We start from the raw sequence: 16,683 nt of genomic DNA, 5'->3' as shown, positions 1-16,683 counted from the left end.
CGAGAGTTGTCCTACAAAGTGACGTCATCACTTCGGCAGTCAGCGCTAGCAGCTGGGTGCATTATGGGTAATTGTATATTGAGAGTTGATTTATGTGTTATTGCAATAAGATCTTTTACTTTTTTTGTGATAGTAAAGTTATGTGTGTTAATGTTCAAGTTAGATCAGATGTTCTTGGTTCATTTACTGCCTAATGTAAAAATGTGTCTCTCACCGTCATGGAGAGAGATGTGTAAGGCAATAGGGACTTGCCTGAGTAAATCTTTCTGTGTTCTGAATTAAAGGAGGAAAAGAGTTTTTGGCTGGTTGTAATTGGTTTAGTGAACATATATTCCACTTGTTGGAACACTCTGGGTCGTGCGGTGTATGGGACGTGAGTGTTCTGGTCTTAGGAATTAGCGTAACGTTAGTAAAAGTTTTATCAGTGTAATTTAGCTGCTGTTAGACCTGACCTTAGATTATTTGATAAGATATTAGTAATCAAAATATTTAGTCTAATTATTATCCAGAATGGAACAGTTGGATAGAAAATATATTTATTGCAGGCTCAAGAAAATGAATACAGAAATAATTATTCACTGTTTTAATCAATTGGCATTCTCATGTATGGACGTGCGATGAACAACCGGAAACTCCTGATATGTAATAAGTAGAACCAGAGTAGAACGCGGAGTAGTTCTGCAAGAAGTCCATTTGCTGAAAAAATTACCATGGCTTGCTTAGTTGCTACATTGAGAGTGACTGTGGTTGCCATGTAACGTTAAAAGGCTTAGTGTTAGATGCGGCTATCGCGGCAACATCTAACTTGTTTAAAGTCTGTGTACTAAAGTCAAAATAATGTGTTTTGAGCTTGTCATTCTAAAGAAGGAAGTGTTATTAAACATCAAGAATAACACATACGTGTTTTGTGTTCAAGTTCTCTGTCGATGCTTGCGAAAGACTATATGCAATTCAATGCCTCTGATGTTTTCAGATGATCTTACTTCTGGAAATATTAAATATCTGGAAATTTAAATGTGAAGAGTTCAGATGCAAAAGCCTCTAAATGCCATTTGAAATGTTCTTCTAAAATGACAATTTTTATCAAGCTTGTATATTTAATTTCAGTAATTTCACTTAAATGACAATTAATAGGTAATCTTCATTGCCATTTAAGTGAAATTACTGAACTTAAATATACAAGCTTGATAAAAATGATCATTTTAGAAGAAAATTTCAAATGGCACTTAGAAGCTTTTGCATCTGAGCTCTTCATGTATAGGCTGTACGTTTGTGTGTCACTTGTTTGTTTATTTACTTACTGAATGTGTTTTTTTTTTTTTTTTTTTTTTTACAGAACAGGCCATCCACAAACAGAAGAGGCCCTGTCACTATCATTGGTGCAGACATGGAACAGACCGTGGCTATGTGAGTTTTTAATTATCTTGCATGGAAATTGATGCTGTTTTAAAACTTTATTAATAGTTTTTTACAAAGATGTGAATGCACTTAATAAGTGGTCATACAAGACATACTGTATTGTATGTGTATCAATACTTTTATTTTGAAAATCCACCTTCTTTAATCAGTACCTGATGTGTGTTATCTCTACTGCAAAATTTTGTAAAATATTAAAAATGTCCTTCTTGAATAAGACATGTTCTATCTTTTTTTCCCCAAAGGAAATATGGTACACAAAAGCCAGGAAGGTAATGAAGGATGGAGGAGGGATCCACTACCCAGCGATGAGCTTCCTCGAAGGAAGACTACGGAAATTTAAAGAGGTCAAACCGTGGGTCCACCTAACAAATGCCTGAAGCCAGCCAGTCACAAAGGGCATACATACCAGGTGACACATGCTCTCGAAAGTCTTTTACATTATCAATGACAGAAAATCTATGGCTTTGTAGGAGTGAAAGGATCAGTTTTATTATTCCCCCCCCTTATGCGCATTGAAAAGGTTTTCAAAGTTGTCATTATTGAACTTGTGCCGATACCATGTATCAGTTTAACAGTGAAAACTTTCATGAGCATACGTTCAGACTAGGAAGCAGGGAAGCAACCTGCGGTGGTGGTGGGGAGGTGAGGGGAACGTAGGTGGGTTGCCGGAGATTAAAGTAACAGATTGTTTTGGCTTTACAGCAGATCTAGAATAAAGTTATTTTCCAGTTAAATTTAGTTTTGATTGATTCACTTCCGTCGCAACGATCATTAGTTATTAATTTAGGGGCCGCTAACACGACACCGTTGTAACAGAAAACTCTTAAGTTCTCTCTACGCAAACTTTAAAAAACGAGTCAAAGTCGGATTTAGAAGCTAGTACATGAAATAAATAAAGTTAGAACACTGCGAGTATGCCAATGATAATAATAAAATTAATAATAATAATATTAATTGTCGTGGATTGCAGCTAAGTACAAAGTTTTGCTATACTTTATCGGGGCTAATGTAATCCCAACACAAATAGATTAAGTAAACTTCCATTTTAAATATATTTAAGTGGAGTCAACACAATGAAATTAAGTTAGGACAAAATGTATAGCAAATGTTTTGCTTTCGTTCATTCAATACACACAAGAATATGTCTTCGTGGGTATTCTCTTAAACAAGGTCATGTCTTAAGTAGGCTAATTTGAACAAGCAGCAAAAAAAAAAAATAACTGCTGCCATAATCACAAGAAACTGAAAACAAATATTTATTGCATCATGCAAATATAGGGTTTTTGTGAATAAAGCTCCGTTCACACAACAAGCGACAAAGCAACACTATACCATTCATTTCAATGGGGAGCGGTTGAGATCTGTTTAACTTTATGCAAACGAAGAACAACTTTCGGGTCCGACAACCAATAGGAGTGAAGTCAGTGGAGTGCGTCACTCTTCAGTGCTGAGTCCGACTTTAGCAGTCAGAAACAGTCCTATAATTTATGATAAATCTCCGTGTTCACACAGTGATATTCACTGTACTGTCTCCATGCCTGAATGAGGCGCCTTCTGGTCCATATATATCTGCGTCTCATATTGACGATAAAGGGTGCCATGTGCGTTGGATGTATACGCATTGGCAAAAGTGTCAGTATATGATTGAATAAATTACATTTAAAAAGTAATGTGACTGGTGAAAAAAAAAAAATGAGTGTAGAAATATAGGGATAGCTTTTCCCTGGTGGGAAGAGCTAATCAAGGAGAAAGACTTTGAAAGGGATGCTGAAGTTGCCTGCTTTTTTCTCGACAGGTAAGGCAATGTTACGGGTTAAATTACAAGCTTTTTTCATTGCTTGATTGTGTGATTCATTATACAAGCCTCAACACGGTAGAACAAGCTCACTCGTTGAATCACCCTTGAGTTTGTTTGACTTAAACGAACCTCATCACCCTAAAGAACACTCGATGACGTGCTATTGGAAGACATTGTTTTATAACTTCTTGGTACATAACTGCTACTGTAGTTTCTATACGAATTTGAAAAAGTGAGAGAGCTAAGGAGCACTATTCGTTTAATGGCAAAACACAATTTCACTAATAGATGGGAGAAATTCCTACAAAGTACCTTTAAAAGCTTTCTGGGTGGTTGGTGGGTGGTCTAACAATAGTGAGCATTAAGATGTGAGCTCCAATTTGTACATTAAGGAAATGGAAAAGACATTCACAGGAATCGAAATTGAAAATTAGTTCTCTTTTTTAAAAAATAATCATAATAAATGCAATCATTTTAAATAATGGATCCCAATATTAAACACGACACAACGTGATTGATCCGCAACAGGAGGCAATGCACTAAATGAGTTGACAACAACTCGGTCACCCAACGATTCTATCTTGTCTACAAACCACGTCTTGTCAAGAAAAATCACGCGATAAAATATGGCAACATGCAAATATGGACATCAGACAGAAACTAGTGCTGCAAACTGTTGAAAAACGCAAAAAAGGCCCTCGTCCTGCTTGCCACAACCTTATTTTTAGCAACATGACAAGCCAGTGAATTAGCAGGTTTCAATTATTGCACATTGCGTGACATTTTATCTACATATCACACGGCTAGAATTTTGACACTGAGTCAATGGGCTCTGTCTAATTCTTTCTTTTTCGCCTGTTTATCGTCATTGGCCTTTTACTTCCTTTTACCCGTCTTTGTTTTATGAGCAGACGCCACTCGAGAAATTGGCAGTTTAGGTTGTTTCTCCGCCATTAGCACAGCTGTGGCGCACCGGCAGTCTTGAGTTTGGGCGATTGACATTCCTCCTGGCTCTGATTGGTTGTTTCAGACCGGGAGCAGTGTATTTGTGCAAATGGCAATAGGACCATTGGGAGGAGCCAGTGGAGCTTGATATTTAGAATATTATCATATTCTACAGTCAGGACATAATGAAAGTTTTAACAATTATGTAAAACAGATTTTTTTTTTTTTACAAAAGTTACCTACAGCAGCTTTAAACTACTCCTGGGTAAGATGTAATAAAATATTCCCAGTAGTGTTTTGCATTATTCTGCGAAATTGAGACATTTCAAATGTGTGCAAGCGAGAGTGGAGGAGAGGAGATAAGACTAGAAGTTCTTAAGATGAGGCAGAATCTGTGAAAGGTATTCTCCATGTGCAGAGAAACATTAATCAATACAAATTACTCCAGAGGTCTCTGGTGTGATTTTGTCTTTGAAATAAATTTAAAAGGGCGAAAGACAATAGGAAGGAGAGATTCTCCGCTGATTCAGTTCAGTAGGCCTCCATTCATCCTCCTGTTCAATTGACTTAATGTGCTTTTCAGAACACCAACACATGTTCCCTTCCAAATGGTTTAATAAACATAACAAAGCACATCCTTTTGATGTTGCTGTCCTCCAGGACAACGGGACTGAATGGGACATGCTGTAAAGTTGGAACTAAGTAGCCTCCCAGGAATACCTTGCAGGAGGTGTGGGGCGGAAGTAAGCTCGCTGAATCGGGATCAGTCGGAAACTGTTTCCAGATCAGAATCGTGATAAACTGATGTATACCCAAGGGTTGCCATTGTATACTTAGATCAGGAGGCAAGTAGTAAACTGCTTTATCCCGAAGGCTAACTGCTGTCTCTAGATCAGAGAGCACAGTGAGCAGGGTTTATCCCAAGAGGTTACGTACTTAGAATGGGGAACACAACTGATGGCTTTATCTTGAGAGATTCCACTGTGAACACAAAGGTCTGTTTATCCCAAAGGAGATACTCCTGTTGTGAGATTGGGCAACATAATGAACTGCTTTACTTTTAAAAGGACTTTAATGTTCTTAGATCAGTGAACACAGCCAAATGAGTTATCTCTAGAGGTAAATGCCATCATCGTATTCCTTCTTTGCTGGTGCTCTCAAATCTGGAGAGTAAATCTCCTTTTGGTCTAATTGCTACATGGACTTCGGGGTCCAGAGCCAAGTCCACTGTGAGGCATGTTATCAGTCCAGACCATCTAAATTGCACAATTCTACATTTAAAGCTCTCCCGGCGTCTTCGAATCCTCAGCCACCCTGGTGGGTCAAATTAAGCCAAATCCTCCAAGTCATGTAGCCTGCTGCTTCTACATGTTCCCCTGGGCACCGATGGTCCCCGTGCCAGAAACCACATGATGAATTTAGGCCCAGTCTTCCCTCTAATGGCTGGATAGAAAGGCTAAATGTGCAGGGAAGTGGTGCAGCAACGCTCTCACTCTCCATGCCAAGCTAAGAGCATTTCCGCTGCACTCCCAAAGGTCAAACTTAAACAGAGGCTGTTAAATCACCTACTTTACATAAGACACTTCTCATCCTTTCATTACCACTGGACACTTGAATATCCTGAATGGTAGAATTTTACTAAATGGCTAATTATGACTGTTGAAAACTGAGGATCTTTTGCCGTTTCTTTTGAACTGAAAGAAATTGTAAGATTCATCTTTACTGGTACAGTACAGTTATTGTTGGCAAGGGAATGTCTGTAATACCTGGAGAGGCTATCTGTTGGCATTCAGATGCTAATTTTGATTGGCCATCAATGGAAAAAAAATGCTTTTTGCACCCAGTTGGTGCCATGCTAACCAGCTAAACCTCGACCTCTTGATTGAAAGGACAGACAGTGATAAACCATGCAAATTAGAAATAAAGTATAACCTTCCGTCCCACTGGTTGATTTTGTTTGTTTACAGGTGATTTCTGTCTGGCACTGTTTTTTTTTAGCACAGGCTCTCGCTCAGGCAATTATGAAAGATTAATGGTATCTGTTATGTTATTTGAACAAGTCCTCAGATGTGGTATTTGGGTTGGTAAACAGCCTATTCTCTAATTGTGTAGGTTCTTGTATATTTTAGCTGCAACAAAACATGATTGATAGTTAAACAGGCTGAGTAGCCATGCCCATAACAAATGGTATAATTAGCATAATATGACATTCAGAACAATTTCTTTGCTCTATAATCCAAATGTTTTCACCTAACTTGATATGTAATACTGTGGAAAGTGGACATTTGCTGTTGAACCTCTTTCTATTCTGTACTTGGCTGTGATTTATAGACTCAGTTTCTTTGCAGCATTTCCCATTCTTGTTTCGGTATGTTTTGCTTGTCAACACGGTTGTAAAGAGGACACATGCATAAAACATTATACCTCCTGACCACTGTGTCTTGCAAGTTATCCGTCAAAGAAAGCCATGAAATGAAAAATACATAAACAGAAACTGTTTGAAAATGTTCATTAAGACGCCCTATATCTTTTGTTCTTGATCAGTCAAATTTTTTCTGTCGTCTTTTTAGTAAAGATGTCATTTTGAATGGTAGATGATTGTCAAATGTTCTCCTCTTCGCCATCAGCAAGTGTTAAGTGTAACCATAACACTTTTTTTTCAATACGCATAGTGCTGACTGTCACATGAACAGACAGGAAAACTGGTTTCATTGCATCCGATTGTCAGAGAAAGTGTTAACAGCCGTATGAACTGACGGTGCTAGCTATGGACTTTTAACGTGGTCAGAAAAGCTAGCTAGTTCTTTAAATTTTTGCCGTTTTATTATATTTTAATATCCAAATGTTAGTGAGAAGAAAAAAAAGAAACATTTGGTAACACTTTACTTGAAGGGGCGTGCATATTACTGACATGTTGGGTTTATGCATGTTGATGACAACTGTCATTAAGTGTCTTTCGCTCAATAATGATATTTTGAATGCAAAAATGACATTAAGATGTCTTTGTTATGACATAACAAGACATAAACCATAACATCATAACCTTTCAGTGTCTTTGTCATGACAACTTGACATTAAAGTTAAACTGTCATGTGGTTGGCTTTGACATTGGCTGTCATGAGGCATTATAACTGTGTCATGAATATTTTTCGTGACCTCAACTACAGTGGTACTAATTGAATTTGATATAATGGCTTCATGACAGCCAATGTCAAAACCAACCACATGACGGTTTAATGCAATGTTAACCAATAAAGCTAAGTGGTTTCTTAAATTTTATAATTAATCTGCTATGTCATGTTTATGACAATTTGTGTTGTCTTAGTAATCTCAAGTTGTCATGACAAAGACACTCACAAGTTAGGATGTGTTGGTTTATGTCAAGGTGTGATGACAGAAACATCTCAAACAATGTCATATTTACATTAAAAATGTTATAACTGAGTGAATAACACTTAATGACAGTTTTCATAAACATGCATAAAACGTCTTTCATATTCATAACATATGTCGGGTGTCCTGTCAGTCGTATGCACACCCCTTCAAGTAAGTGTTACCAAACTTTTATGTCAACCTGCATATGAAGAGTTCAGATGCAAAAGCCTCTAAATGCCATTTGAAATTTTCTTCTTTAATGATGATTTTTATCAAACTTGTATATTTAAGTTCAGTAATTTCACTTAAATGGCAATGATAATTACCTATTAATTGTTATTTAAGTGAAATTACTGAACTTAAATATACAAGTTTGATAAAAATCATCATTAAAGATGAAAATTTCAAATGGCATTTAGAGGCTTTTGCATCTGAACTCTTCATATGTGATGATGGTCATTGGTTACGCTCATCTTTGCTGGTTTTTTGATGACATCTACAGTAAAACAGCTCCATATTTACTGTAGCACACACACTACAAAATACCTAAACCAGAACCTGCTTTACAGAATATGGAAATTTGTTGCACATTCATCCACATTTATGTGTTGGAATTTGCATTTGAATCTATTGTTCTCTTCGAACTTCAAGGCTTTTTCAAAACTTTAAAAAAGGTTTTGTCAAGCCAGCATTCAAAGTTTTATTTGACAAGCTTTGCTTTTCTAATTAAAAACACAGTTATATTATCTTTTTTTATTCCTATGCCTTATGTTTACATCCGAATTGCAATTCTGCATCAATTTTTGAATGGTGTACTTTCTGCATCATGCACTGTGCTCCGAATCTCCCAGAAACATGAGAAAGAGCTTTCTAAGATGGCCATTTCAGCAGGGTTGTGCACACATCTAGTTTCTTTAACCCAAGGGTAATTTAGTTCATCCCATCTCAAGAACATTACAAAAACAATATTCCCCCTAACACCCCAAAGTACTTATCTTATATAATAAAGTATGTTCATGATTTATTTCACCAAAATGGCCTTGCAGTGTCACAATGTATAAAACATGATTTACACATATGAATAAGTCACATGTTTTGCTTCTGAGAGAAAGGGTGATGCACTGTGGGTGTTTTAGGTTGCCCTCTCTGACGGCTCAAAGGGCATCGAGAGCCCGTTTAGGCAGCAGAGGACTGAATAAAACATGCCTTGTGGCAGAGAGTGATCGTTTTCAATGTAATATTGATTTGATTGAGCCCGGAGATGTCATTTACTGGTAAAATTCTGAGTGAGGGTTCTGTTGTGAAATGAAAACACGACACTGAACAGCTTTGGGATGTGACGGCGAATCGCGGATGTGATTTGATTAGAGACTAAGATGTGATGAAGTGGAGTATCTTGTGAATCAAGAGAACCCCAGTGACTATAAGTGTCTATGTGACTCCAGGTACCTTAGTCCCTCTTAACAAGGACAACAGCATGAAGATGTTATTAGCTCTCTTCCAAAACCTAGAGAACTACCATTCAGCTAAATAGGGTTTTAAAACAGACAAATTATGTGTGTGTGATCATATATCTCACATTCTGGCTTACAGTTAGCAAGCATTTTGTGGCAGCTTTCATACTTTGTAGAATAACATGTACGAAAATTAACATCACAGCATTAGGTATCCATACATGCTGTGATATATGGCATAAACAACACAGTGCATTTATTGTTCAAGGAAGATCACACGACCCATGCTGTGAAGAAAGAGGGAAACGCGCTCAAGCAGTGATACAATTTTCTGGGAAGTCATTCCTCTTTAAGGAGAACTTTTCACTATGGAACGTTTCAAAGATGATTAAAGAAAGTTGCAGTTGAAGCTGTAAATTATAGACATATGCAAGACCTATATCCATGCACTAAACCAAGCTCTGAGTATTATGAAGATGTAAATCTTTATTATTACAAGTTGGAAATTGAGCTGCCAAGTGTAGGGGAGAGCAGGGCTAACACTTTTTGACTCAGTTTGTGTAAATCCTATTGGGGTTCAGAGTATTTTTTTTTTTTACGCATTAATTGCACACGTCTTGTATAAATATGTGGTTTGTTTCATTAATACAGTGTATACTTTTTTCTAGAATGGAAGTGAAATGTGACGACATGCCATGTGAGGGGCACATAAAATGACCATATGACAGCTTAAGATGTAATCTAATACTATATATATATATATATATATATATATATATATATATATATATATGAGACAAACTAACTCACTTTGTTAATAAAATATCATATAAAACAATGACATTTTTTTAATAATGAAAATAACACACATTTTTGAGTTTGACAACACATCGCAAAACACTGCTATACAGCATAGTTCAAAAGATAATAATAATGAATAATTTCTGAATATTGGCTCTCAGTCTTTATTCACCTTTTCTCATGGTTTCTTGATCGAATTCATAAAAGTATAGAATAGAATAGCATAGTTGTAATAGGGGCACATCATAACGTACTGTATTGTCACAACATGCCCCATCTGCGCAAATGGGATTTAAACCCGGCTAGTGTCTTGTGCTATAGTTAGAGAAGCATTAAAAAACTATCTCAACTGTTAAATAACAGATTGGAGATTAAAATAATGTCAGATTTGTCTAATTTTAAATAAACACAACAACCGAGATGACAAATTCGATAAGTAAGCAAATACTTTTTGCTATGGTTAAATAAATGATTTCTGAATTCTGCTACAATTATTTCTAGCCTATAGTGTTGATATGGCAACTAGGAAATGCACATTTTGTCATGCTAGCATGTGTGGAAGCATATATATATATATATGTGTATATGAATATATATATATATATATGAAGAGTTCAGATGCAAAAGCCTCTAAGTGCCATTTGAAATTTTCTTCCAGAATGATGATTTTTATCAAACTTGTATATTTAAGTTCAGTAATTTAACTTAAATGGCAATGATAATTACCTATTAATTGTTATTTAAGTGAAATTACTGAACTTAAATATACAAGTTTGATAAGAATCATCATTAAAGAAGAAAATTTCAAATGGCATTTAGAGGCTTTTGCATCTGAACTCTTCATATATATATACATGTTAAGATATCTTATGGACAAATTATTTTGCCCTTTCTATCATATTTCGTTGCTCAGATAACTGGAAAAAAGGTACAATAGGACACACCTGGTCGTTATCACAGCATCGTAGAATCATAATGAACCATGATTACATTGCATGAGAGTGTATGATTGTCACTATGACAACAGCTTTAAGACTGACAGCTACCTAAATTGATACCATACAACATGGAAGGTTTTTCGCGTGGCTAAGGTGGCCCTGTTGCGCCCGGTGCATTAAATGGCTGCCAGTCATCACTAACATTAATTTGTCTATCCAAACAATTGTAGACTTTCAGGCATCGGGGAAATGAGCAGCTGATGATGAGGTCAGTGAATCAACACAAAGATGCCACATTATTTGTGAGTGCCAGATAAGCAGTCATTGTGTCAGATGACAAGTCAATTAGTCATTTGAGCAAGCCTGACGGTTTGCTCAGCAAATTTGACCCATCTCAGCAAGGGTCAAAACCAGTTCAGATTTGAACAGTTCAGTCATGTATAGAGAGGCCAAAAGTGGTCAAGTCCACTCTCCAGTCCCTGAGGGGCTGCCCGGCTGACCCGTGATGACTGGTCCTTCCCCACAGCAGTGTTTAGTTAACAAAATGAAGGGCTTCAGAGAGAACCTCTCTCACTCTCTGTCTAGATCAACAGAGTCTTCTTCTACACCCAGAATGCAATCTGTCAAAGGCCCTTCGCCCCAATCAGTGGCAACGTGAGCGTTTCTACCGTGCATAATAATGTTCCATTTATTTTGGCTGAAACAGATGTCCCGGAGAAATGCCAGCAGATTGCAGATTGTCACAGAGAACATTGTGAAGGTAATAACCTTGTTCTCCTCTAACTGGGTACAGCTCCCTTTCCCTTTTAGTTAGAAATCACACAAGTGGAACAATGTCTCATGTTCTGGCAACAATTTGATATTGTTGGCCTCAGCAGAGATTGGTTCCATTAACAGACTGCCTGAAAACAAACAAAAAAATGTATGTCTTATTCAGTGTGAAAATTATAGGATAACATTCAGAGTAGGCTGAGTGCCCACAATCATTTTGAAAACACACAAAAACCTTTGCTATATATTTCTGGTATGCAAATCAGAATTTTAACATTCAACCCCTTTTTAAGGAATGTCAACAAAATAAACATGACAATTCAATTTTCAAAATTTGAATGATAGCATACCGGGTGTGATATTCACTTTAGGTCTCTTTGCTGAAAATTCAATTTCACTTGCAACACTTTACAATAAAGTTCTATAAGTTGTGAAGTTAGTTAATGCACTAACTAAAATTAACCAACAATAAGTAATTAATTCTGTCATGACAACTCTCGGAGTGTTCGGCATAGTAATGGGTATGACAATGTTGATAGGTTTGGTCTTGGCGGAATAGATCTGCTACGCTGCTGCCGTTGATTATTGCTGCTGCAGAGCAAATACGGGACATGCTTCTGCCAACGCATGCACAACACGCTGCTGTGATCATGCAAGACAATTACATGAATTACCCGTAGCAGATCTATACAGGTGGAGCTGGGGAAGGTGGAGGGTTTCTGAAAGTGTGCTGCACTGCTAAGGCAAATGTTCATGCAAGCTTTTAAAGGTTGAGCAGCGAACTCACTCATTGGCTACTGACACAGCAGGAAACCATCAGCTGTGCCCTATTGAGAATGAGGAGTCACGTGCCTATTTGGGCGGGGTCTGAGCCGGTCGTCCATGATGGTAGGAGACGCTATCGGTTACCAGGGGCAATGCCTTTAGAACACATAGATGCGACTAAACGTTCCATTGCTCTTAAATTTTCGCACATTTATTATTTTGGCAGGACAGAGACGGATCTAAGAATACGAGAAAAAAGGAAGAAAGTAAAGCAATGCTAAAAGATAAGGCGAAAGAAAAGGGACCTTACAGGAACAAACTCGCACAAAGTGCAAAACAGCTGTATTTGGAGAAGCGCCATCAATATATTTATGCTTTTGCACTAATAACAGTATTATTATTTTATTATTATTACTTATGTTGTGCATGAAACTTATGTTGTCCAAATAGCCTATGTATTTCAGTTCTCAATAAATATTGTTAAGCCATATCAAGTTGTTTCAAACATTTATTTCAATGAAATAAAAAATTAATGAACAAGGCACTCAAACAACACTTTTGCATATGTTCGTTAAGGCACAGCAAACAGTGACAAATGACAATCATATACTAAAGGCATCAGCAAACCCAGCAATCCGGCGTCTTCTTGTCAGGTCAGACTCTCCCTGCTGTGTCCATTTCGGTAACCCCAAAAACTTAATTCCATTGTTTCTATGTTTTCCAAATGTATCGTGTGAGTTACTGGAGGAGTTTTTAACGCAGCAGTTACTTCCAGGCATGGTAAAACAGTGCGGTATTGCGAGAAACTCCTCTACTACCGAGCTAAAAACACACGTAATCAATACTGTTTTGCCGTGGGAAACCTACCAAGATGGCGGAAAGGGGAGGGGCACTGTAAAATGACGTCAACTCCTCATTCTCATTAGAGATGATGTGATGGCAAGCAGGGTCATTTAAGGACTTATTAGCCTGCACCATCTAGAGTTTCATGACGGCTTATTTGTATTTGTTAGAGAATTTATTCATCTCTGTTACAATGATAAATTAAAATACATTTTTAGTTCATGTCAACTCAGGTCCGTTAAATAATATTTATAGATACAACTTTTGATTTGAATAATGTGTCAGTAAATGTAATAAATACTTTTTTGGTTGAAATATTGGTTACTCTATTTTTTGAGTTCACTTTTAGAGTTTCTGTTGACTATAAGTAACGTTGCACCTACATGTCAACTAACTCTCATTACAGTATTAGGATCAGACTGTTTGGGTTAGAGTTAGTAGAATAAGGGGTTTCCGGTTCGTCAGGGAACTCCCCGACGACACGTTGGAGTTCCCTGTTCTCAGGGAACGAGGGTTACAGACATAACCAAGACGTTTACATGTACTTTCAAATTTACTTGTAGTCAGTAAAATGTCTGCTGATCATCAAAATAAAGTGTCAGCATATATTAAGTCTATTCATACACAAATAAACACTACTACTCGTTTAAATGCTACGGCCTACCTAAGCATTGTTTCTGACCATGTCCATCCCTTTATGGCCACCATGTACCCATCCTCTGTTGGCTACTTTCAGAAGAATAATGCCATGTCACAAAGCTTGAATCATTTTAAATTGGTTTCTTGAACATGACAATAAGTTTACTGTACTAAAATGGCCCCCACAGTCACCAGATCTCAACCCAATAGAGCATCTTTGGGATGTGGAACAAGAGGTTTGTGCCCTGCATGTGCATCCCACAAATCTCCATCAACTGCAAGATGCTATCCTATCAATATGGGCCAACATTTCTACAGAATGCTTTCAGCACCTTGTTGAATCAATGCCACATAGAATTAAGGCAGATCTGAAGGCTAAAGGGGGTCAAACACAGTATTAGTAAGGTGTTCCTTATAATCCTTTAGGTGGTGGAAACAAGCTTCCATAGGATGCCCTTGCAAGAGGCAGATATGCATCATTCATGACTACAGATGTTTTTATGCTGTGAAAAATAAAAAATAATATGTATGAATAAATGGAAAATATTTACTTTCTTAATCGGATGAATAAAATCATTAGTAATTTAGTAAATTATTTTTTTTAATTTTATTTTATCTCATTATGCTTGGTGCATACTGAGGAAAAACCCCAGTCCCCTGGGGGTCTTTGCCCCCCCCCCCCCAGTTTTGTCCATCATTGAGCCCAGACCCCCACTGGTGCAGCTTCATTAAATATACTGTAGGTGCACAATGTGCCTGAATTTTAACCTCTATGGTTTAGTGGCAGCATTTTACAGCATCACCTGTCTCTCCTCACTGTCTTTCTGCATCTCATCCAGTGGCAGGGTTAATTAATACACTGGGAATAGCTGTAAGTCTTTCTTCCCCTTGGAGAAGGTTTGGGAATACTGAACAGCCGTATATACCTCTTAACACAGCAGCATGCAGGTGTGATATATGTTTCTTCTCCATAAACATGCCCAACTGTTCCCTCCTTGTGTCATCAGATTTTAAAACGTCAGTATTTAACGTCTCCTCTGTCTCACCACCGTCATAACAGACATGAAACAGATGTTACCGTTTCTACCTCCCAAACGATTCAGTTTCCGACGCTCTCCATCAATTTTGAATGGGCACATCAACCTTTCACAGATCTCAGGAGGGATCCATGTGGATGAATGATGGCAACCTTGTTTGAAAATACAATATCATTATGCAGCGTCTAGATCTCACCTTATGTTGATTCTCCCCCCTCTTTCCATAAAGTCTTCTTCTCTTTCAGTTTGTATTTAAATATCTATTCATCTGCTCTTTCTAAATCAGTTTTTTTTAGTCTCTTTTCTTTCCAGGGAAATATCTAAACAATATTAAATAACTCATTGAACAATATTACAGAACTCATTGGCAACAGTTTCTTAGCATGAATGAATTGTAAAATGTAATTATACTTAAAAGAAAATAAACTTTTTTGTTTATGTCTAATACAATTTTGCAATTTAGTAAATGTATTTTTTTGTAATGCGCATTTTCTAGTGGTTCTGAGATCACAAACAATCTGGGATTTAAAACCTGAAACCTTTTTTAGACCTTTTTTAAACCTGAAAATAAACATTTTTTAGGATTTAACATTTCTTAAATCAAAGAAAAGTTAAATGACAATTAAATATATAATATAGGCCTACTGTATTTAACTAATCTAATCAAATAAAAAATAATAATAATCATCTAAAAGTTTTCAGTGCTACCTGTTAGTCAAATTATGTAGCTTAATAATAAATGTAAAAATTAAACCGGTTTTAATTTAGAAAGCATTTTCACTAGTGGTGAGCTTTTGGTCGCCCTGTTTATGTCCATGGGGTAAAATGAACGACTGTGCTGAACATGCAAGAAACACTGTGTGTGCGGTAATGCATTGCACAAAGTCATCGAACACAATCGCCCTGAAGTGCTTAGCTCAATCTTTTGTGTTTGGTGCTGTGAATCAGTGCGGCTGAACCAAAATAGGCAACTAGGTCAGTGGTGTTTCTGTACTATTCATCAAAATCCCGCTGGCTCCATCTATGCAACCAAAAACATAAGTGAGACGCAATGCATCCATCACTTTCTATCTCCATCTAGCTATGTCAGGCTGAAATGTCCAGGAACCAAAATTAGAGGAATATTTATGGCTTCAGCACAATATAAGCTTAATCGACAGCATTTGTTGAATAATGTTGGTATACAAGCTACTATAAAAATACAAATGGAAAAAAAAATTTAAATGGAGCGCCATTTCTTGGAGTGTGAGTGTGACACTTTCAGTGGAAGTAAATAGGGGTAAATGTGGAAATGTTAAAATACTCACTGTTTCGATAGCTTAGCCACAAGATAAACAATATGCGTATTGAGTAAAGAACCCTATGATTCATATATAGAACCCCAATTAACCCTTTTTTTTCTAAGAGTGAGTGATTATAGAAGTTTAGAATAGTATCTATTAGTGCTGTCAAATGATTAGAATATTTAATCGCGATCAATCACATTAATGTCATAGTTAACTCGCGATTAATCGCACATTTTAATCTGTTCTAAATGTCTCTTGATTTCATTTTGTCCCATTATTTGTTCTCAATTTAATGGTCTTATCAACATGGAAAAGTGGATCGGCTTGTTTTGTGCAAGTGTCGTGCATATACTGTGTTCAATTGGCTTCATGCACAGCTGCACTACTTCCTGAAATTCAACCAGCTCCTTGTTTCCTGTCTGCCATTATTGGTCAAACTGATTAATCCAGGTGTGTCTGATTATTGTTGCCGTGACTACTGAGGTCAGGCACACCCGAATTAATCAGTTTGTCCAATAATGGCAGACAGGAAACAAGGAGCTGGCTGAAGTTCAGGAAGTAATGCAGCTGTGCATAAATCCAATTTTAAACTAACATTCTCACTTGGAGCAA

At 37.0% G+C, this 16,683-nt stretch overlaps 1 long non-coding RNA gene across 1 annotated transcript in view; it reads left to right on the top strand.

Moving 5' to 3' along the window:
• The first annotated feature begins 280 nt into the window (after positions 1–280).
• The window catches only part of LOC148977580 (uncharacterized), a 41,903-nt gene continuing 25,500 nt past the window's right edge, over positions 281–16,683 (top strand). Inside the window, exons 1-3 of the long non-coding RNA XR_016169797.1 lie at positions 281–373; positions 1,337–1,407; positions 1,662–1,828. This is a non-coding gene — a long non-coding RNA (uncharacterized LOC148977580). The remainder of the gene's footprint in view (positions 374–1,336; positions 1,408–1,661; positions 1,829–16,683) is intronic.

The sequence above is a fragment of the Pimephales promelas genome, chromosome 9 (assembly GCF_988280905.1).
Source record: "Pimephales promelas chromosome 9, fPimPro1.hap1.1, whole genome shotgun sequence".
NCBI lineage: Eukaryota > Metazoa > Chordata > Actinopteri > Cypriniformes > Leuciscidae > Pimephales > Pimephales promelas.
This window is presented reverse-complemented; position numbering and strand designations above follow the sequence as displayed.